The 24,900-nt window shown below is 46.5% G+C and overlaps 1 protein-coding gene across 1 annotated transcript in view; it reads right to left on the bottom strand.

Annotated features, from left to right (window-relative positions):
• LOC144734709 (disheveled-associated activator of morphogenesis 2-like) overlaps nucleotides 1-24,755 on the bottom strand; it is a 128,214-nt gene extending 103,459 nt beyond the window's left edge. The window contains exons 1-3 of the mRNA XM_078617029.1: nucleotides 24,673-24,755; nucleotides 12,964-13,058; nucleotides 3,562-3,618 (exon numbers count right to left, since the gene is read on the bottom strand). The gene's annotated coding sequence lies outside the window, so the exon portion shown is untranslated. The remainder of the gene's footprint in view (nucleotides 1-3,561; nucleotides 3,619-12,963; nucleotides 13,059-24,672) is intronic.
• Nucleotides 24,756-24,900: the final 145 nt, after the last annotated feature.

Raw genomic sequence — 24,900 nt, 5'->3', positions numbered from 1 at the left:
ACTTATAACACTGGTCAACACACTTTTTCTGGCATAAGGTATTCCAACGGTTTTAAGGTAATTTTGGTTTGCTGATTACAATTCTGGCATCAGGTTTTTGAGATATCAAATATTGCATTTTCAATAAAAACTGCAGAAGAAAAATATTAAATAAATGTGGATATCTGCATAAAATGATATTATAAACATACTATCCTAAAAATACAGCACCATATTTTAGCACTAAAGCAGTCACTGACTCGCAACAACTTGCAATCATAAGTGACAGAGTTAATTTCGGGTAAAATCAATGAAAATGGGGTATGCAGATAGCATAAAATGAGATGTGATAGAGCAAATCTGAGATCAGATTTGGAATCAGCACCCTGAAATTAGTCTAAAACAGCTGCAAAAGTCCTGGCCAGAAAAAAATGTTTTTTTGTTGTTGACCAGTGTAATCGATTGTCCCCCACACGATTCAATGCATGCATCGTGAACAGGAGAATTGATTTCATCTGACATCGGTGGCGAGTCGCATCCGAACTAATCCCAGGCCACCCGCTCGCCAACCCACAGTGCCCAGCGCGGCGAAAAATCGTCCAGCAACCCGCAAGACCGAAATGGCATGGGGAGACCTTCATACAGCTGCTGGGTGGACAGAGAGAGGGATGTACCGAGAGGAATGGGTAAAACTCAAAGCCCCGCACGGATGTGTTCAAGAATCCTTTGCTGTGTCGCCATCTCATGGCCACCTCGTAGCTCAGTCCTACCAGGCTGATTATTCCCAGGCAAGTCTTCCATCAAAGTACTAACCAGGCTCAACCCTGCTTCACTTCGGAGATACGACCATATCGGGCACACTCACGGTGATCTGCCCACAGGTGTACACTTCAAGAAAATACAAAGACACCTCCCCCCCCCCCCCCCATATAGCCTCAACAGACTGTAGAGGCAAGTGCTGTTAGCGAGCATCTATGAAGGCCGGCACGGCACACGAAGGGATGAGTGGCCAACACCATGCCCGAATGCCTTTGTCTCGCTTGTACTCATTTGAGGCTGAGTCGACCTAGGGGTGGCCCAGGACTGGTTCAGATAATCATCCCTGGTGTTGGCCATGAGCGGGAATTGAACTCGGGTCACCAGGTTCGTAGCTTCAACTCCCACCAAGTAAATGCACACACACACACTAACACACAACGCTCTTGAGACAAGTGGATGGGCATGCAGGCCACATGCCCCAACCAATGCATCCTTATCCTGCCAGATAAATTCAATGATAAGGGAGGTTTCTATCCAAATCTTTCAAGTTTCTGTGAGCTCCTCAAACATTTCAATACGGATAAACCCAGTTGAATAATATAAGGTTGTTATTTATGTATAGCCACCCTCCTTGTCGCCGGGGCTTCTACAAGCACTGTACACGCGATAAAGCCACTCACACCGCATCTCAAACATTTTAAAAGGGCATCCCCAGTGGCAGCTTTCCCTATGGGGCACAATGTGACTGGCGTGTGAGGGGGCATCAAAAGCCATTCAGGGGGGACGAGGATTGCCACGTGAAATCCCAATCGAGTCATTTGCCGATAATTTATTTTTATTTTGTCAAATTTGGGCCACGACACCGGTACACAATGGCCTGCTCATTTCATATTAAGTCAGCGGCACGGTTATGGCATCTTCCACTTCCCCCGACCGCTTCTGCCAATATTAACCGCCAGTCTCAGTCGGTTTGTCTCTAATTTCTCGCCTCTTGTTTGGTCAATTTCGCGTGCTGCCCCTCGTGGTGTCGTTCTTCTCCTCTCCGTGAAGCCCGTTCTGAGCATTCTGTGGTGTATCGTGACCTTCGTGGCGAATATTCCAGTTTTTCAAGCTCGTCCATTTCCCCCGCGTTTCTCTGCACTGGAGCGAGCGCCTCTGTGCTGTCTCAACTGCAGCCGATCCCCCAAGGAATCGGAACATAAAATGGGAAAGGGCGCCGTGGTGGCGAGATGCTGAGTCCCTCGTCTGGTATACAGGAGGTCGTCGGTTCGACCCTCAGCCGGACAACTGCTGTATATTTGGAGCTTGCAGTATCTCTCTCCGTGTGGACTCGTAGACTTTTCTCTGGGTCCTCCGGTTTTATCCCTCCACATTTAGAATCAACGTGCGTTGAGAGTATTTGGCTGCGATACATTTCCATGTGATAAGCCATTCGTTGGGCTATCATTTGTGGCCAGGTTGTTTCTGAAAGAGCTACATTGCTCAATGGGCTCTACCTGGTAAAATGAAAAAAAAATTTTTTATTAAAGTGCATAACCATGCGAGTAGCCTACTTTATTCCTCATTCCTTGGATGGGAATACATAATTCACGTTAAAAAAATGGGGGGGAAAAACAAACGTAAACTTTAAATAAATAAACCTAGAACTTAAACAGAAAGGCTAAAATGATTAAAGACCCATCACAATACAATCAATTGTTATCATTCAGGATCATGATTCAGTGAAATAAATATATCAATGTTTTGTTAACATTGTGGAGAATGGAATAAAAATTAAGTCAATGGTGAGATTAGAAATGACACACAGAGACAAAGGTCGGAAAAATAATCTACAGAAAATAAGTCAGAAAGTTTCACGCCAACTCATGAACTCTGCAGTGTCCCATCCTGTGCATCGGTGATAATCATTCGAGTGATAAAAAAGCACAGAGACACATTGAGCAGGTCCTGGCATGGCTGAAGTATGAATGTGGGGCATTAAAAAAAACTAGAGAGGGGGGAAAATAGCAGGAAATCCTGTCCGCACATGTCCGTGTATCCGTGCTTCCTTTGGATGGCTTTTACCCAAGTCAACATTTCTTTAAAAAAAAGTTACCACAATACCCAACTATCCAGATTCCATCATCTGCCAATCAACGGATGAACACCGTTTTTTAAATAACATGGGAATCTGAGCGATCCAAATGTATTTATACATGCAGAGCCCTTATTTGTAAATCCACTGCTGGATGCCGTGCCGGTTATGGGGAAGGTTATGTGACTATACTTCACCACACTGTTTTCAGTGAATTGACAAATAAGTGGTGGCACAGTGGTTAGCTCAGTTGTGCTGTGAACCAGGAAAACCCCTGAGTTCAATAACCAGCCACAGCTAACATCTGTGACATTTTTACTAGGCACGGCCCGCCCTCTTCCCCGACCCGCACTGACCAGCGCAGTGTATGTATGTACGTTGATCATATTTTGCACCGTACGTCACCAACCGTGCTTATCGGAGGTGTGGAAGAGGACAACACACTAAACACGAAAAACAGTATAAAATAACAGTTTTTAATCTTGATGATTTAAAAGTGCAATCGCTCCAGGGGCTTCCTAATATCGGAAGGAAGAGTGTTCCAGACGGCCGTAAAAGCGCATCTGAAATTGCGCGATGCAGTGACCACCGTCTAAGTTTGATGGCTAGCCAATAGCCGCTGCTTGTGAGGATGACCGGACCAGTGACATCTTGCCAAACAACCCCAGTAACCGACGTGGCCTGTAGACAGACGACGGCTGATGATGATGATGATGAGAGTTGAATAGCGTGGAGCAGTGCACACTCACCGGTGAGTCAGTCTGCACGGAAGCAACGGTTTGAGTCAATCGTCCGTCGCGTAATTTCTGCGGAAAGACAAAAGTGCACCGTTCGGTTAAAACCGGCGAGGAACGAACTTGCGACATTCATGAGTAGATAAGCATTAAGCCCAAATGAACTTGCATCATTCACCAGTATAGCCAAAAGCCCAAATTAACTTTAAAACACAATTATTGGGTGATACTGCTGCGTCGGCAGTAGTGCAAAAGCACGAAAAATCTGCCATTTGTTAATATGACTGTGGTCTTAAAAAGGAAATATATATTTTATTTTTCCTTCTCTTCAACCCCCCCCCCCCACAGCTCCGTACTTCCTCAAGAGGGTTATCCGAGTTAAGGAAATGGACAGCAGGGATGGAGAGTTTATTGAAACACATGGCACAGACCGGTTCAAAATATAAAACGTTGATAGTAATAATGATTGGACTTCGCATCGTGTCTAAACTGGTTTCAATTCCCATACATGCCCTTCTGTGTGTACCGGAATCGTTTGTTCAATAAAATACTGTTGGGAAAAAAGGAAAAATATAGAGCAGACAAGATGTTTTTGAGCGTTGGCCCTTCTTCATAGCACTTGGATAAAGAGGGCAGATAGTGTAAATAATAATAAGTTGGAGAGTGCACTTCAACCAAAACGTCACCAATTATATATTTTGCTTTTAAGGCACTGTTATTGTCAAATGAACTCACATCATTCACTAGATTAGCCTGAAGCCAAAATGAACTCACATCATTCACTAGATTAGCCTAAAACCCAAATAAACATACATCATTCTCAAGATTAGCCTAAAGCCCAAGGATACATGTGTATCTGTATCGTACAAAAAAAAACATCGCTTGCACATATGCATTTATGATTAACAACATACCACTCACCAGATAGACAATACATCTCCATGTTTGTTTCTGCTTAATTAAATAATGATCCTAATTTACAGCCTATTGTTGATATAATTAATCATTAAGCTGGCGAACAACACTGGGCCTCTTAATGTCTCAAAAAGACGGACACATTTCCCACGTGGGGAGGGGGGGGCAGCAGCTCACAGGATCATCCCCACAACAGGTGGGGGCGATCCTGGGAAAACACATCTCGCATACAATACCCGTAACTCGATGTGTAACCAGAGGTGGAAAACGTGAAAACAAATAAACCCTGCCACTCTAACCCCCCGGGCAGATCAAACGGCAGACCCTTGGCTGTGCATTGGAATAAGATCAGAAAGATCGCGCGTCACAGAAAGCATGCCCACAGCCTTCTTTTATTGAGCCAAGTCACATGAATGGAGACAATACGAGCTAGGCTCCGCAACAACACAATGGCCATGGGGCATCTGGGTAATCACCCAGAAGCCCCAGGGGAGTTCCAAGTCAATTAGCTGGCAATGCTGAGCACGCTGTGATGATGACCCAGGACAGAGAAACACGGGCGAGGGAGTGGGTATGCCAAGTCGCTTATCTTCTAAACTCCCCACGTGCCAAGGCCCCAAATGAGAGTTTAAGGAAGTGGGGCTTGGGGGCAGGACCACGTCACGGCTATAAAGGGATGACGGGGCCGATGGTCGTATGTATGTATTACGTTCAACTTCCTTCGCACCGTGCGTAGCCAACCGCGCTCATCGGAGGTTGCGTTCAAAAAAATGTACGGACTGGCAGCCGAGCGACGGAACGCAGCCAAGCTAATGGGAGACGTCCACCGAGGAGATGGAGCGGTGAATTCAGCTCGTGCGCAGACACTGGGTGGATTACTATACTGCGGGGATCGTGAGAGGTGGCGGCAGCTTTGAGAGGTCTTCATTCAGCAGTGGACTGACCATGGCGAATGATGATGATGATGCCATGGAGGCAGAGGTCGCAAATGGGTTTTGATTCCTTACCCGTACCCGGCCGCACCAGGGTCGCAAACGGGTACCCGTACCCGGCCGTACCCGTACCCTACCCGTACCCGGCCGGGTACAGATAGGGTACGGGTATCGGGTACCTGATTGCGACCTCTGGGATGAAGCCATGTTGCAGGCACAGGTGGGTTGATTCTAGGAACTTGAATTGTGAGAAGAGACAAGACGTTGGGAAATGAGTGACAAACAGTTACTCACCAGTGACTCACGGTCTACCCGTACCCGTATCCGGCCACACCAGGGTCGCAAACGGGTACCCGTACCCGGCCGGGTATGGGTAGCCGGGTATCGGGTAGGGTACGGGTATCGGGTACCCGGTTGCGGCCTCTGCATGAAGGTGCTCTGTTCAAGAGCCCTGAATTATAATAAAAACTCGCACGTAGCAAGCACATTTTTTGGTCATCGGCCATGATCAATCTGCTCCTGGATGAAGACCTCCCCAAGCCGTCGTCATAGCTTACAGGTCTGCCATGGAATGATCCACCTAACACTTGCGTACAAGCTGATTTCATCACTCCATCTCCACCCGTGGTTGACCCATTCAGATGCATAAACTTTGGGGTGGAAAAGGCGGAAATGTCGGGACAATGGAACTCTTTTACCCCGGCAAAGAGATGCGTTTAGCACCGCGATATAGGGTCACCCACCCCGCCAGTCAACACCACGAGACTCGCTTGACCCCCCCCAACCCCCGCACACCACCCCCTCATCTGGGTGACTAAAGACACGCAATGCACAGCGAGATGTTGAACTTCTTTTGCACCGTACGTAGCCAACCGTGCTCAACGGGGATGCGGGGGAAGGACAACAAACTAAACACAAAAAGCAGTTCAAGAAATTAGTTTTCAATCGAGAACTAAAACTAAACTAAACTATGAAACTTTTTTTATTTTACAAGGTAAAGCCCACTGAACTACATAGCTCTTTTTCAGAAGCGACCTGGTCACAAATTATATCTCAACGAAGTGGCTTATCTCGTGGACATGTATAGCTGTGAAATCCTCTAAACGCATGTTTTTGAGAGTACGGGGGGGAAATCCGGAGGACCCAGAGAAAAGTCCACGCAACCACAGGGAGAACACGCAAACTCCAAATATACAGGCGTCAGTGTCGGGATCGAACCGGTGACCTCTTGCACACCAGGCGAGGGAGTTAACATCTCACCATCGCGTCCACGTTCTAGCGCCTCGAGCCAACGCTGTGTGGAGGAGGCATTCGCGTCACGTTGTGTCGAAGCGCAACTGGTTTCCGCAATGTGGCACTGACGTTCCCCCGCGCGCATTCAACCTTTCTTCTGCACGGTATCCACGCTGCAGCCTGCTCCGTCTGAAAGGTGACCCCAGGGATTAAGAACCCAATGGATTAGCCCATTACAGTGGAACCTGTCCCATCCACGCACGCGCACGCATTCACTGAATACCCCCTGCTAAAAACTGAACACCCTTCCATGCAAACACATGGACGTGGTCTTTTCCGTGACAAAGCAGCGAGTTAAACCCTGGCCTGACACGCACACCCACAGTGGGTTTTAAAGCAACTGTTTGTTCAACCCGATTCCTTTTTAGTGCCAAAACAGCTGGCGAACAGGCGGGCGGGCGCTGTACTGCGAGATAAGTGGGGCTCAGAACAACTCTTGCCAACCTCCCCCCCACCCCCCACACACACACAGACAGAGCCACCCACACCGGGATAGGGAAATAGATAAGACCGTTCTCAAGCAAATGAGGGTAAACAAACTCCTTTGCTTACTTTTAACGCTTTTCCCACCAAGGTTCAATGGAAGTGTTTATGCATTTTTCGTTGTTGTCCAGTCCCCCCTTGCACCTCCGATTAGCAAGGTTGGCTAGGTTGGCTACTGTACGGTGTGAAAGAAGTCCAACACACACATACAGTGGACTCTCGATTATCTGCGTGCGGTTTATCAGATTTGCGGATTAACCGCGCACCTGAAATTTTGTCGTACCTTAATTACTCATGGATGCTCCTTCATGCCCAAATTAATCATCTAAAATAGGCTATATACATTGTTATTCTTGGTTCTTTTGGTAAAGTGACGTAGAAGGGAAATAATAAAATAACAAAAATATTCAACAATAAAAATTCTCACGACGTTTCGACTGCAACACAAGCAATCGTCATCAGGTGTGAAATCCACAGCAAATTTTCTTGCTGTGGATTGCTTGTGTTGCAGTCGAAATGTCGTGAGAAATTTTATTGTTTTATATTTTTATTTTATTATTTCCCTTCTACGTGACTTTACCGAAAGAACCAAGAATATGAATCCCTGCAGTCACGAAAGCTTTAAATCAAAATTTAGGCTATATACATTGCTATTCTTGGAAATATTTATTACAAGTCACGTGCTTAAACCAAACACATATGTTGCTCAGGTGCATCTGAAATCCACGTGATCGCCTCTACAGTACGGTAGTTGCATAGCTTTACAACAGCGGGCGGTGGTTGTTTGATGCTGATTGGCGTGGCTCCGCTATCCGTTTAGTGGGCAGGAAAGTGTTCTCACTGAGCACCCGCATCGATCGTTAGTAATCATTCTTAATTTATTCCTATATTAGTGGTTTTTGGCATAGAGATCTGCGGAAAAAGGATATTTTTGGATTAATCCGCGATTATGAATTATCCGCGGCCGTCCTCCCCGTCATTAGCGTGGATAATCGAGAGTCTCCTGTACATAGATGAGCTCTGTTGTCTGTCCCGGATGCTGTTTTATATGAAGTTAAATTTAACGCCAAAGTGTTACCGACGAACGTGTCGAGTTTCGTTGATTATATCGGGGGCATGGAGGGAGACCAATTGCGTGCAACTCACACCAACATTAAATGACGAAGAGTGGACTAAATGTTTGACTGCTCTCGCCAAATGGACCGAGAGAATGAATCAACGCAATCCGCCGGCTAACCCTCTGGCCAAAACTTCCGCCGGCTGTCATCGACGACGAGACTCAAGACTGCTACTCGAATAAATAAAAACTGCCGACTCGATTAACACTGCTCAGGTAAACCCACAACCAACAGAAACAGGAAGCAGAACAAAGCGATTCATTCTGGGCCAGAACTTTTGTTTTGTGGGCAACGGTAAGACAACAAGGGCTGCATTTTTTACGTTCACTGCGGAGCCCTCGTTCACTGTAAAGAATCAAGCGGACCTTTGAGCCAACGAGCCCCACACGCACACACAGCGAGAACCGACGGAGACCAACGTCAACGCGGAAGCCCGTGGAACGGCCCCAGGTGACCCATTTAGGGCGCGTGCGCACACTTAGCGGGCACGATGTGTTTTGCAAGGGATGTCACTTCGCCACGCGCCTGCTATCCCCGCAGGACCAGCACTTATGTGTGCTGAAGCGCTTGCGCCGTACGGAGCCGACCGTGCTGATCGGAGGTACGGGAGGTACGACAAAAAAATAAACAGAAAAAGCAGTTCAAAAGGAATGAGTTTTCAATCTCGATTTAAAATAAAGGTTGCATGCAACCCAGTTGCACAACTGACCGCTCAGGTGTGAACCTGACCAACAAAACCACCAGCTCATTGCCCTTATTAATTACTATCATTATTTTATTAACATCTTTATAGCAAACCTCTACACTTCATTAGAAATTAATATATTATATTTTAGCAGGTGAGAACAGAATGAGAAATGTTTCAGGTGTCAGTTTCCTGGGGGTGACCTTTGTAAACAAGCGATAACTGATACAGCCAGCACGAGGCAACACCGCTTGAACGGTTCGTAAAAAGAGTGGTCGATCACACGCCAAATCACCGGATTCGCATTAACAACGTTCGCTCTCACGGCTTAGCAAAGCCGATTACATTATTGTTATTTACACTTGTTTACCCAGGAAAGCTTCACCGAGTGTCCTGACTCTTTCAGGAGGGTCCCCTGCCAAATTTCCACAGAAGGGGGGGGGGAGATGCTTGCTATGTCCATTACAATAGAGTAATTTGCGAGTAGTTTTTCAAACAGCAGGGGAATCAGGCGGCACATACAGTAAAACCTTAGATTGCTAGTAACTTGGTCTGCGAGTGTTTTGCAAGACGAGCACAATTTTTTAATAAATATTAATTTGATAAACGAGCGAGGTCTTGCAATACGAGTAGTACGTGTACACGCTTTGTCTGCCGAGCGTCACGTGATCACAACTGATATACGAGTGCTTTGGATTACAAACACGTTTCCTGAACGAATTATGCTCGCAATCCAAGGTTTTACTGTATTTTAAGGTTAAGAGATGTGCAGTATTAACCAGGATTCGAAAACCGTGAAGCTCTGGGACAAGCGAGGAACGCCCCGCCGCTGAGCCACGAGAACGCCCGCAGTCTGGTGAAAATAATGTTTGATCGCTCAGGTATTCAAATCGAGTGAAAATTTATTTTTTACACGATAAACTCACTCTGTCTGTTGTTGTCGTATCCTCAAATCTTGTAACAATTTTAACCCACTTCCCAATGTCGTATCGATTGCCAACTTGGTATACTTATGTCTTACTGATAACAATACTATATTCTATCATTAAAATTAAAAATATATATTTTTAAACAATCTTTATTATATGTTATGTTTCGGCTTGGGTCTAATTGTCCACGCTCAACTCACGTTGGCTGTAAATCACCACGACCCCTTACGTTATGGCAAGCTTCGGGGCCACTGCCTGGAGTCGTGGGAGTTCTTCCATTACTCGTACGGTACATTTCATGAAAGCGTGTTTTTTTAAAAGTATTTTTAAATATTATTCATGTTATGGTGACTTGGCCGAGACTATTGGTCACAGGAAAAAATTAAGTTTAATATGCCCATTACATACAACGTATAGGAATGGATAAGGATCTACTCCCGACACTTGCGATTCCATGCGTACATCACGAGCTTCATAATAAAAATTAACGGATGACTCGGCGCATCGTGACACCTCTACGCAGCATGCACAAAAGCAAGCTCTTGTTCCGCAAAGTAACACTGTAACCTTTATGTTCTGTGTGTTAGCCTCTTCTCTATTCCGTTATTTTGACCTGATCTCATTGTTCTTGGTTCTTTCGGTAAAGTCACGTAGAAGGGAAGTAATAAAATAATAAAAATAAAACATAATAAAATATGAATGACGCTGTCGCCTCGACAGACCTGGTTTTCACCTGAGGACGGCTGCTTGCGTTGTGGCCGAAACGTCGTGAGAATTATTTTATTATGTTTTATTTTTATTATTTTATTACTTCCCTTTTACGTGACTTTACCGAAAGAACCAAGAAGATGAATCCCTGCAGTCACGAAAGCTTTAAATCGAAATCTGATCTCATTGGTTTGACTGATGCGGTCACACTCATCGGCTTGGGGAATGTTATCTTACACTCGGCCTCTTTACAAACTGTGTCTCTGCTACTTCCACTACTGGACTCATAAAACTTCAAATGACCAGGGAGCTAAAAAGGGGACCAAACCTTGTCACGTGGAAAGACAACCGGTTTTTCTTTCCAGGAGCCATCTGTGTGACCAGGGTTCAGATGCTTATCTCTTGAGTTCAGAGAATAGATAACAAAAACACTGAGAGAGGTCACTTAGGAGTATCCCGAACAGCAGCAGCGGGAGCATCGATTAAGCAGCTTGGCTCCACTTCGCAAGGTTTTCGTGCTGTACAAACTCTCCAATGAATTACCCGGCACGTGGGGAGGAAAAACGTCCGGACGTAATGCCGAACAACGCGCGGGCTCACCCGCGAAAACACGCCGGGGAGCTTGGCACTGTTGTTAAAGTTTCACATGGCGGGGGTGAAAGATCAAGCTTCATCACCGATGACGGTAACACCCTCGTAAAGAATCGCGTCAGAGATGCGACAGCGTTGGTTTTTTTTTACTTCGAAAGCTCAAAGAATGACCGAGATGAAAAGTGTGCAGTCCTGCAATTACTGCTGACGGAAGGAGTGGCACTGTAGAGACCGCTCAAGAGAGTCTATGTAGAGGGTGCTTGGCCTACTCTTCCACACTGTAAGGACACGGCTGAATCTCCAGAGATGTAGCTGGACCACTTGCCTCACGCTTAATCTCCTTGGCTTCGTAAGGGCACACACGCACTTGTACAGCCCTTTTGTCAAGCCACTGCTGGATGAGGACCTCCCAAGCTGTACAGTTTGTGGAGGTCATGTGACCATACTTCAGCACGCTGGTCGAAGCGGGTAGGTGAAGGCGCGGGGAGGCAGGGGAACATAGAAGTAGGAGCACAGCAGTACAGTACAACAGTGTATTTTGCTGCACTGCCACGTGCTGCACATTATGTGCCCCCCACAAATGCAGCTCAACGGAGGCAACAACAACAATCTGATTGGTGCAAAGTGATCACCATATCGAAGCGGCGTTATCAAGGCTCAAGCCCGCTTAGCTTCCAAGATCCGAACGGATCGGCGGGCAGATTCCAAGTGGTTCGGTCAAGAGGTTTTTACGACAGTTTGAATTCGTAAACATTTTTCCCCGGCTGCTAAAAAAAAAAGCCTTAAGTCGTCCATTCTCATGCTGATCGTGTCGTTTTCATCGCAATTCAAGCGACACAAATTCTTCTCCAACACAATAGCGGAGGCCGGCATAGATTTTTTTTTTTCGTCAAGAGAGAGAGAAAGTTGTGATGAATACGAGGCACGGGGCACAATTGTGATGCTGGCGTCTCAAGAGCTACAGATGATTCTTAATAATTTGACAAAGATGTCATGGAAGATCGTCTTGGGTAAAAATGCATTATTTACTATTATTACAATGATTAAATTAAAAGGTGACCGAAATAAATTTTAGTCAACCGGATGTCAAAAACAGGAAGAAGAAAAACTTCTTCAAACATGGCACCGTTATCGTTTTTTGTTAATCATCAACTAAAATGAGTTTTGACTTTCGATTTAAAGCTTTCGTGAATGCAGGGATTCATCTTCTTGGTTCTTTCGGTAAAGTCACGTAAAATGGAAATAATAAATAATAATAATAAAACATAATAAAATAATTCTCACGACGTTTCGGCCACAACGCAAGCAGCCGTCCTCAGGTGAAGAACAGGTCTGTCGAGAAGACAGAGTCTAAGACAGAGTCTTCTCGACAGACCTATTCTTCACCTGAGGAGGGCTGCTTGCGTTGTGGCCGAAACGTCGTGTGAATTACTTTATTATGTTTTATTTTTATTATTTTATTATTTCCATTCTACGTGACTTTACCGAAAGAACCAAGAAGATGAGTTCTGACTTAACGAGCACCACATTATAAGTGATGGGACAAAAGGGGGTGCGGGGGGATTGCATTGCCTTTCGGTGAACAAACAGCGGCCGCCCGATATAGAGAGAGAGAAAGGCAAACAACATGTGTACAAACCTCACACCCCGACTCAACTGTACTTTTTCCCATCTCCCGTATCAACCGCAGAGTAACACAACCACCACACCCCCCACCTCACCCAGAACCATCGCAAAGGGCTTTGTCACACAATATTTAATACCTTAGGCGTTGTTAGGGAGACTCTGCGGTGACATCCGCTTCGTCGCGGGCAGCCCGTTGTCTCTTACAGCTGCTGCAACGGGCAGGTCAGTTCACCTGCAGGGCAGCAAGGCGAGACAGCGGGGGTTAGGCGTGATGTGGCTTGACCGCAGCTGTGGTGGCTGTGGTGGCCTCACACTGGTGATGTGTGGTGGGCTCACACTGGTGTGTTATGACCTCGCACCAACAGCGTAGCAGATGGCTGCGACGCTGGGGCACCCGGGCGCACCTATCAGTGGCTACGGAGAACCAGCCGACGAGCCAACGTGATTTCACGTTCATACGAGCGGTGCGCATCTCCCGTTTGCAGCCCTGGCAAAAATTCCACACTTCTTTGATGGTGTCGAGTCAATCCATAGGACAATCACTGTGGTATTTATTTAAACGATCCGTGGGAGGGATGATAGGCCGAGAGAAATCCTCAACCGGGATTCGATCTCCCAACTTTCTGATTGCGAGCCGACCCCTCCACGGCCGAGCTATCTGGCCGATTAAACTTGCCGAACTCATCGATACGCGACAAACGACATACAGCGGGCGAACCAAAATCCGGTTGCCCCCTTTCTTTTCTCAAAAGGTCGTTTCCACTCTTGCGAAAAGATGGTCAACAACACCTGAGATGGAACACCCCCTGGTTCCGACACCTCACTGTACTTGTACCTTACAGATAGAGCGCTCAGCGATTCACTCCAGGCACTAACTCACCGGACGGACAGTCAGTAACCCTCCTTAAATCGGATAAAAGCCGTTTGGAGTGCTGCCCGAAATCTGAAAAATTCAACGGAGCCTGCATATGAAGCCCTAAATCGTATTTAGCTTATAATAAACATCCACACATCGCTTTATGATGTTAGCTCATAATACACACAATTCCAACCAAATTAATAAACACAGGTTATGCGTGTTGCGACAGCTGTCACGACGCAAAACGACGCCAACAAAACCAGGTTGAATGGGTTTTTTTTAATTCCTAAAGTATTTAGGCCAGGGGCAAAACCCAACCATACCAGACAGAAGCCGCCCACTTACTGTATGTACGTAAACGAACAACACACAGGTACACATGAACACAGATAATAATGAGAACAAGAGTTTGGCTCGTAATGCCGGATACGCTGTGTGTGTGCGTCCTCTCTGATTAACTATTTTTTAAAGATGTAACTGGTTCTTGCCAACGATCGGGCGATTTTCTATCTCTCTATCGCTTCCGATCTTATAATCCAAATCGCTGTTGTGTCTCCCCACCCACACCTGTCTCCACCTGTTCTCTGGCCGGGATTGTTAGTTTACATGAGCTTATTATTGCTATCACTACGCTTGTTTTACCATTTTGCAGGAGGATCCTGCCAACGTTTCGCAGCAGGAGGTAACATTGTTGCTCTGTGCGATCCCAATTGGGCAAACTTTGCGGGATATTTTTCAACATTGGGATGCTTGGCGAATAGCAGTTAAATTGGGTTTTCTTGTTTAGCTTTGGGAGAAAACTGCAGAACCCGCAGGAAACCCACGCAGAACAGGGGTAAGAACAAACCAAAACTCGGGAAGGAGCACAATTCAGGAATCGAACCCAGGCCCTTAAGATTGTTACCACCGTAGTACTGCCCCTTTCACCAAAACGACAGATATGCAGCATTCTCTTTGATTAACTCTTAAGAACTGCATATAATTTCGATTTAAAGCTTTCGTGACTGCAGGGATTCATCTTCTTGGTTCTTTCGGTAAAGTCACGTAGAATGGAAATAATAATAAAATAATAAAAATAAAACAGAATCAAATAATTCTCACGACGTTTCGGCCACAACGCAAGCAGCCGTCCTCAGGCGTCTCCCCGACAGACCTGTTCTTCACCTGAGGACGGCTGCTTGCGTTGTGGCCGAAACGTCGTGAGAATTATTTTATTATGTTTTATTTTTATTATTTTATTATTTCCATTCTACATGACTTTACCGAAAAAACCAAGAAGATGAACTGCATATAATGCATGCGTAATGTGCATACATTGTGCATGTTGATTAACCGTGAATAACCAACAAAATTATAGATATCCATTGTAATTTATATGAAGACATTAACCCACCCCTGGTCCTCGCACCTGATTGGCTCATCACATCTATCCCTCTATTTAAGACCGAAACAGGAGGAAGATTTCTCCAAAACTGTGGCTGTCGCCTGATGAGGCTGGTGGTAATTACCAGTGAAATTTCAAATCGTAAATGTTGTGGGTTTACTCTCCAACACACCGGTGTGCTGAACTAGGAACGAATTGGCACATTTTGTTTACATGACAAACATTACTAATTAGCTGTGCCTATTATGGACATAAGGCAATCTTCTACAGCCCTTCTGCTGACCTCAAAAACCGAACGACAGCCCAAGTGTAACAACGCAGGGTTTTATCGATTTACACAACGGGTTCATGTCACTCCTGCAGCCACAAGAGGCACCTCCATTCATCGCTGTAAAAAAATATAAAGTTGCCACCCAACTCACGGAGAGGGAGTTGGGGGGGGCGAAAGGGAATGACACCCGCCGAAACAAGGTCCATATAAACTGGGCGAAAAAAAGCTAAGGACACAAATACCACGCAAACTAAAGATCTAAATGGATCCCAACCGCGGTGGGGTGAACGCTGTCACGCAACGCGGGGAACGTGGAGTGAAAGGTGGCAGCAGTATTCACGCGGCCCACCCTGTTAAGTGAAAAATCACGACGAATGCCATCAACGCGGCGACTGGAACACCGATCATCGATCTCCCCAGTGTCCAGAGCAGAAGAAAATATATTAAAAAGAAACGTAACGGAGTGAACGCGTGCCACAAAAACGCAAGTCTAAACTAACACGTCAACGCAGCCCGACAAATCGTTAACCCCACCGTCCCCTCCGCGATTCCAGTTCGTGTCTCGTTTGCGTGCTTAATTTTTTTTTCGCTTCTACGGTTTCGCACGAACGCTGCGTTTGCGTGAACGCTGCGTTCGCATCAACGCAACATGAGCGCACCGTTTGCGTGCGATTTTTGCACGAACAGCAAATGTGATTATACGTGCGTGAGATCTCGTACAAAAAGAGCTTAGACATCGGCTGAGGTCGATGAATCCAATACATTGTGGCACACCTATAACAACCCAAAATGGCAATGCGTGATTAATAAATTGAAATACCACATGCATTTTCCTGGCATTTCAATCTATTGTAAAAGCCCGGCGTTCCGTTTGTCCGTCAACTAAATGATGAGAGCCTTTCAGAAGGCCTGAATCAAAAAGTTATAGAAAGTTGACCACCCACCCCCCCAGAGGCAGGGGTAAAACGTTGACCTAACAGGTTTACAACAATTGTCGCCCCCCCCCCCCCCCCAAAAAAGACATGCCAGTCCCTGCCTCCACACCCTACATATAATAGTCAGTAGTATCTGCACATATGGGGGGGGGGGGGGGGAAAGAAGACATCGGCACGGACATTTTAGCGTGAAAAAATATGACTATGAATTCGCCTTGATCAATTAGCATCGTGACTGTTATAGCCAACCCTAATTAGTACCTAGCACTGATAATGCCCTAATTTGCGCTCAAATTACCTCCCTGCAGTGTCCCCCTGCTGTACCACATTGGCCATCTCTCAACGGCACTCCTCCGAGCCACGCACTTCGCTGTTAAACTTCTCACCTCCGCTCCTTCGTGCCAACGCATGATTCCCAGTGCCCAACATCCTTGTTGGCATTCACTGCAACGACGATGATTAGTGTGGTGCCCTGTGAGCTTAGCAATCTGAGATCGAATTCTGACCACGGCTAACATCAATGGCGAGTGATATCGGAAACCAGTTCACCGGGCCCCCTTCCTTCACGAACCCCAGCGATGACCAGAGTGGTAATAAAGTATGGTCAAACAATGCGTGACTGACATGGCATATTGGGAGGCCGTCATTGAGAATCATTATTATTTTAAATGCAATTACAAAAAGGCCCTTGCAGCATTCAACCGACATGCAACGATGTATCGACATGTCAATCAAAATAGATTCTTACAACAAAGTGAACTCCATATGGGTTAATTTCGACTCGTAAAAGTAATTTGCTCATGTGATCCCTGAAGCCCACGAGAGGCACTACACACTCAGCACTGTAAATAAAAAAAATATTCTGGAATCAAATTGCGATCCAACAAAGTGACTTGACAATTCACAAAATTGCAATGGGGTAGACGCGAATCAATACACGACAAATGGTCAATGTAGGAACCCGGCAATTCATCAACAGGAATGTATTCTTATGCTCGCGAATATGGGCATCAAAATACAGACGTAAGAATCTATAAACCATGTAAATTATAGTCACAGGTTGCGCTAACGTTACATTTAAGCGTGGACAAAACCGTACACACAAAGCGGAAAACAATGAGTATCAAATAGGATGGCAAAAAAGGAGACAAAAATAGCTGATCCTGCCATCTGTAAGTCCCTCCCCTCTCTCTCTCACCTGCACGTCTTGTGGTTTTCTCAGGATGTTGTGCGGTCGTAGGTTTTTACCCTGTCAACTGGTACAAAAACTGACACCTTTATACAAGGCATCATGTTTGCAATAACCACAACACAAGCAGTCAAAATGCAAACAAAAAGAAACAACTCTGATAATGATGATGATATGCACTGTCCTTGAAGTTGATTGGTCCACACCCGAGACAGCTTTCCTTAGAGCCTAGTCTCACATGGTGTTGGACCAGATGACGCCTTTTGGCGTCTGTCAGTTTTTGTACCAGTTGAAAGGGTAAAAACCTACTACTATATTTTGCCACTGGTAAAGGAGATGTCTCATAGTGTTGTGCGGTAGTCAATGCTCTCTTCCGACTCCATTGCATATCACACACACACTCACCTACATACCCCCTGCAGTGCATAGCCTCCCATGTGTGCGTAACCTTCTCACCAACCCTTCTGTACATAGAGAAATAGAACCCCCACAGTATAGCCTCCACAGGCTGCTGCTGCTGTTGGGTGGGGCAAGTGCTCTCAGACAACACCGATGAAGGCCGGCACGGTGCATGAGCAGGTGGCGTGGTCGGAACAACGACCGGCCGACCACCTTTGTCTCCCCCCAGAGCCGATGTTTACACATCGCAAAGGCGTTTCGGGGGCTTGAACTCAACAACTGTGATACAATTAAAAAAAATCACCTTCACGCTGGGAATTAGAAACCCGATGCAGTCAAAATATATCTCGGTTAAATGCACATCTAAACTACGCTTACAACCTTCACCTGCCCAGGCAATAAAAACAAAGACAAAGATCCCCCTTATAGACGTAACAGACTGTAGGGGCAAGTGCTGTTAGCAAGCTCCTACGAAGGCTGGCTCGGTAAAAGGGGGTGGGTGACCAGCACCACACCCGGCCGCCTTCGTCTCCCCAGTGGTGATTTTTACACACCGCACCAGGTAATAATTTGAGGCCGAGTCGACCTAGGGGAGGGCCCAGGGCCGGTTCAGATAACCGTCACTGGTGTTGGCCGTGAGCGGACACACACAACTCGATTTAACCAATCAATGGACCGACCATTCAAGACACACCACAGTGCCCGGACCAGAACGACTCGATTGATAACACTGGTCAACAACAAAAAATTCTTCTTTTTCTGGCCTGGACTTTTGCAGCTGTTTTAGACTAATTTCAGGGTGCTGATTCCAAATCTGATCTCAGATTTGCTTTATCACATTTTTATACTATCAGCATACCCCATTTTCATTGATTTTACCGGAAATTAACTCTGTCACTTATGATTGCAAGTTGTTGCGAGTCAGTGACTGATTTAGTGTTAAAATATGGTGCTGTATTTTTAGGAAAGTGTGTTTATAATATCATTTTATGTAGATATCCACATTTATTTAATATTTTCCTTCTGCAGTTTTTATTGAAAATGCAATATTTGATATCTCAAAAACCTGATGTGATAAGACAAAAACTGATGCCAGATTTGGAATCAGCACCCCAAAATTACCTTAAGACCGTTGGAATACCTTATGCCAGAAAAAGTGTGTTGACCAGTGTAATCAACTCACCACACCACTCGTTTTCCCACCTCACCGCTTACGGTCCATCACAGCTCACTCCGCCGCTGCCAAGTAAGATGAGCTATAGAGTTCTGTGCTCGGCATGAGCCAACAACACGGCCGCGCGTCGGATTCACACGTGGAAAATAAACAAATCGACCAAAGCCACTTTGACTTTGGGTGGTTTCCCCCATTGTTGGTAATGGGGACACTGGCACATTATTTTGCCAAACTGTCAAATACAAGAAAATAATAATCGCCGACACACGAATTGGTCAAACTTTTGTGTTGAACCGGGAGCCTTGTTTGATCAATGTTTTGTTTTCAGGTTGGACCACGTGGTAGTTTTATTCCCAAATTCTTGTCATTAACACTCCACCACTGGACAACATTATTACAATAACGAATATATTATATAAAGCTAAAGATATGATTTATAACTAATATCTAATGATAAATAACTCGTTTAGAATTATTAGCGATGTAAACATGACCATCTTGACAAGATTGCCACGTTGATAAAGAGAAAATTCAAGTGTAGCATTGCACTGCCTATGAAAACCTACGTATTAAGGAACATGATTTATCTTAATTAATAAAACTAAACTAAACTACTTTATTGGCCACGTAACACCCGCTGAGCCATTAGCTCTTTTACAGAAGTGACCTGGCTATCACAAATGATAGCTCAACAAAGCGGCTTCTCATGCGGAAATTGATAGCAGCCAACTCTAAAGGCGTGTTTCTATACGTGGAGGGAAAAATCGTGTTATCCGGAGAAAAATCCACACGACCACGAGGAAAACATGAATACTCCAAACATACAGCAGGCGCCAGGGTCGGGATCGAACCCACGACCTCCTGCACAGCAGGCGAAGGAGATAACATCTGGCCGCCCCATAAGAGTGTATACATTACATTCATTACATGTATAACCCTTCTATGAATTACCCATGGATTTCAGCTTGGTTTTAAGATTACCAAGTATCCACTCACCAAAAACAACGCTCAACAATTACCATTCCGCATTTATAACCCTCCACGACTTAACACTCATGATTCAACACTCATGATTCAACAATCATAATTCATCACTCATCGACGTTCATACTTATTAATCACTCACCACCAGCCACTGGGCCAGCAGTCACAACGTGCATCACTCACCGCTAACCACCAAGACTGCTGGGGGGAAATGCAAAAAAAACGCCCATTACACACGTACACGCAGATACACGCACGTGATTACACACACACATGAACATTCACACGCATACTCTTAGTACTTTCGGTAAAGTCACGTAGGTAAAAAATGAAATGAAAATTAATAAAAAATAAAATAAAAATCACGACGTTTCGGAGGCAACACAAGTCTCCAAGTGATGCATCAAATCTGGCTGTGACGGTCCCACCTGATGACCGAGACTTGTGTTGACTCCGAAACGTCGTGATTTTTATTTTATTTTTATTAATTTTAATTTCATTTTTTACCTGCGTGACTTTACCGAAAGTACTAAGAGTATGAATCCTTGCAGTCACGAAAGCTTCAAATCTAGACATTCACACGCACTCACGGACTCATTTACATCAAGATTCATACAAAGATCCCCCATATAGGTTACATAAACGGTTGGACCAAGTGTTGTTTGTGAGCACCTGTTAAGGTAAACAGCTCACTCATGATGCGGTCCGGTCGTATGGACAGCACCATGCCTGGCTGTCTGTCTCCCCAGTGCTGATGTTTGCACACCATAACCAGGTTTTCTCATTTAAGGCCTGAGTCGAACAGGGAAAGACCCAGGACACATTGAGACGCCACTTGCCACTACTTTTAGCCATTACCAATATTTGAACTCGGTTCGATATTTGCGTATGTACACCTATGCCTATGTACACCTAAGCATACACAAAAGCAGGGTGCATTGGACAGGACACCGCCCGATGAAACCGGCAACCTGAGTTTAATTCCCGGTCGTGGCCAACAACATCGGTGGTGAGCAACATCTGAAAGAGCGATGGCCAGCCTCCCCCAATACCCATGTCCAACCTAGACTGCCGGGTGCGGTGAAGGGACCTCATCGGTGAAGGGCCCTCATCGCGAAATGAATTGACCGTTGCGCCACAAACAATGATAAAATCAAAGATCCCCGTATAGTCTGAACAGATTGTTGGGGCAAGTGCTGTTAGCGAGTAGCACCTATGAAGGCCGGCACAGCACACGGGGGGGTGGGTGGCCAACACCACGCCAGGCCGCCTTTGTCTCCCCAGTGGTGATGTTTATACACCACACCCACACCAAGTACTCATTTGAGGCCGAGTCGATCTAAGGGAGGCCCAAGACCGGTTCCGATAATCGTCACTGGTGTTCGCCGTGAGCGGGAATCGAACCCGGGTCGCCGGGTTCATAGCGCAGCGAAGCGCTAACCGCTACACTACCGCTCCCCACCCACTCCCAAACGCACACATACATGTGAATAATGGCATGCGAGGGTGCCTGTGTATAATATACTGCTGTTCGCCAATCAGAATTGATTTTGGGGCTCAGGTGGTGCGGTAATGGCCCTGGTGATGGGCACGCCAACATCAGGGATGGGGAATGGAGACAAAGGAATTAAAGGCTTCAGTCTGCCATGGCACTATTTTCACGACAGCGGTTGTTTTACTTAGGGGTGGACTGGTGGCGACAGTGGTCCATACAATGCACCGTGACCACGGTGCATTGTATGGACCACTGTCCTCTCACCCTCCTATTCATAACTTACACAGACTCGAGTTGTGAAGTATGGTCACAAAACCCTCATGACTGACACTGCATACGGAAGCCTTTATTCAAAAGTAGACACATAGCTGTAACAGAAATGTGTTATCCATTTTTGATGATAATTTTACATAATAGTGCACATTTGTGATGCAGCGTTATGGATTTTTCAGTTGGTGGATCATGCAGAGTCGTGAAATTCCCCAAAACCCACTTGGGCAACGAAGTGGCGAGGAGATGGCAGGACAGCAAATGGTGTTCACGTACCCATCTGTGCAGACCTCCGAATATCATCCCCCCCTTTCTGTGGGCAATCCAGTTTGGCCAGAAGTGCAAAGCACGCCGTTCGCCATCGCTCGCAGTCTCGCGATCCATCAACCATAAATCAAAATTCCTGCACGCGAGCCGATTTCATCAATAAAAATCACGACGTTTACTTGATACAGATATTTTGCTGTGACAGTTTCACCTGAAGACGGAAGCTTGTGTTGCCTCCGAAACGTCGTGATTTTATTGTTTTATATTTTTTTATTAATTTTTATTTCATTTTTTACCTACGTGACTTTACCGAAAGAACTAAGATTACGATTTCATCGCCCCATCTCCACGGCCGTATTTCCTCTTGGGAGTGTTTTCACCCCTTTGGCTGCCACTCTGTCATTGGTCTCAACCGGCGGACACCATCCCGTCGAGTGACGTGTCCAGCCCAGGCCCACTTCACGGTCAATACGACCCGTAACGGGGGGGGGGTTTATTTGTGTTAGATCTCGTAAATGTGTGTCTGTTAAACCCGCCACAGCCAATTAGTGAAGGTTTGTCACGTAAAACGAAACATGGCAACTAGTTACTCGTTCAGCACACCGGTTTGTTGGAGAGTAAACCCAGTTTGGCCAGATGACACATTTATATGTAAGCAAACTAACCCCCCAAAAAACCCTCTATTGTGGATAATGTAGGTCACGGAAGCCTACTACGTGTCAAACTGTTCAATGCAACGTCTGTAAACTTGTGTGTCACGCGTTCCTGTTTCTGCCTTTCAGTAAAAATCCCAAACACGTATCTCCCCCAAGCTCCCCCCACTGACGTTCTCATTGCACGAGACAAAGCCATCATCCCCTTTACGGGAGGCCTCAGATATTGTTCAGATGTACAGGGACACCGCGGAACGGAATTGGGTCTGGTGGAGCAACGAGAGAGGAGAGATGGGGGGCTATGATGTACGGGGAAGGATGCCAACAGACTGATCTGTCTGAACCCTAAGAGGTGGTGAGGGGTCGGGGCCTTTTTAAACAATGGGGGCTTGAGGGGCCTCAGGGACAAAGGGCAAGGCGGCGAAAGGGCACGGAGAGGAGTGAGACACAGATGGAGACACAAAATAAGCGGAGAGAAACGCAGGTGCGATACAAAAAGGGGACAGCGCGCAAACACGAAGACCAGATCACCACGGCAGACACGGAGAGAAACAAAGACGCAAAGCTCTTTGCCAAACCTGCATCAGTCCACTGCTGGATGAGGGCCTCCCCACGCACAATGTCGATCACGGGGTGGGCTGGGGGGCTGGGTGGTGTTATTTGAATCATTATTTACCTGTGCTGGTTGGCTTGACGTGGGTTTAACGCAACACGGTTCGGGTGTCACTCGCTGCTGTTAGCCGTGAGTCCATCGGGAATGGATCGCCCCTGAGTTGTGCAACGTAGTGCGCTAAGCAACTGTGCCACCCACCGCTCCTCGCATACAAAGACAAAGATCCCCCGTATAGCCTGTAGCAGACTGCCGGAGCAAGTGCAATCAGTCAATGAAGGCCGGCACGGCGCACGAGGGTTGTGGATGGCCAACACCACGCCCGTACACACACACACAAGGAGCTGAAATACATCTACACAGGCATATATACAAATAACATTTAAACGATAACGCGTGTAACCCACAGAGACTGTAGAGGCAAGCGACGTTAGCGAACACCTATTAAGTGCGGACCTAAGCCCGCCCGGCCGCCTTTGTCTTCCCAGCGTCGACGCGTGTAAGATGCTCCACACTTGCCCAGTCTACCCCGGCCTTGAATGACCCTGCTAATCCCAATTCATCACATCCCAATGAAACGCGACATCACCATCACCACCATCACCTGCACTACCACCACCACCAACGCGTTCACCAACCATCATCAGCACAACCAGCACAATCAGCACCACCAAAGACAAAGATCCCCCGTGTAGTCTTAACATGCTGTTGGGGCAAGTGCTGTCAGCGAGCACCTATGAAGGGCGACCCCAGCACACAACGGGGTGGGTCTATATACCACGCACGGCCGCCTTTGTCTCCCCCACACACCGTACCGATGTTGACACACCGCACCAGTTACACGAGGCCGGGGTCTACCGAGGGATAGGCCCAGGACCGGTTCATAATAATCGCCGCTGCTATCGGTCGTGAGCGGAGAATCGAACCTTGGTGTGACCGGGTGGTTCGTAGCGCAGCGCTAAGCACTGCGCCACCGCTCCTCCGTATCACCACCAGCACCACCATCATCGCGTTCAACATAAATGTGCGTCACAGTGCACAGCACATTGTGTCAATCCACTGCTGGATGAGAGCTCACCCACGCGGGTGAGGCAGGGAGATGAGGGTGGGAGGGGGGGGGCATGAGATTTGACCATACTTCACCACGCCGGTCCGGCACGGCACACAGTACGCAGTTGGCCGACGATGCCCTAAACGATGATTGAGCGGTATAAAATCGTAAGCCCGCCGGAGCGCGCAGACAATCGTCTACAACAACAACAAAAAGGAAACTCAACACCCGTACCCTTATTAGCGCTTGCGAATGTAAATAATTGTAATTAAAAAAAACAAAAAACCGCGCTGTTTGTCGCTTACCTTGACGCGGCGACGCGATGAGGCGAACGAACGCCTTCCCACCAAAGCAAGCAAACCTCTCATTGTATTCCCTAGCGCGCATTGGCGACATGGGTGGGGGGGGGCGCTTCGCCGCTCTCGCGCTGGCCAATCGCGACGCGCCTCTCGCCTCGTGCGCATTACGAAATACAAACAGATGTTTTAAAATAAGTAAATAAATAATGGTGGCTTGACGAGGACCAATCAGAA

Source organism: Lampetra planeri, chromosome 52, assembly GCF_965212315.1.
Source record: "Lampetra planeri chromosome 52, kcLamPlan1.2.h2, whole genome shotgun sequence".
In the NCBI taxonomy this organism is placed as follows: Eukaryota; Metazoa; Chordata; class Hyperoartia; order Petromyzontiformes; family Petromyzontidae; genus Lampetra; species Lampetra planeri.
This window is presented reverse-complemented; position numbering and strand designations above follow the sequence as displayed.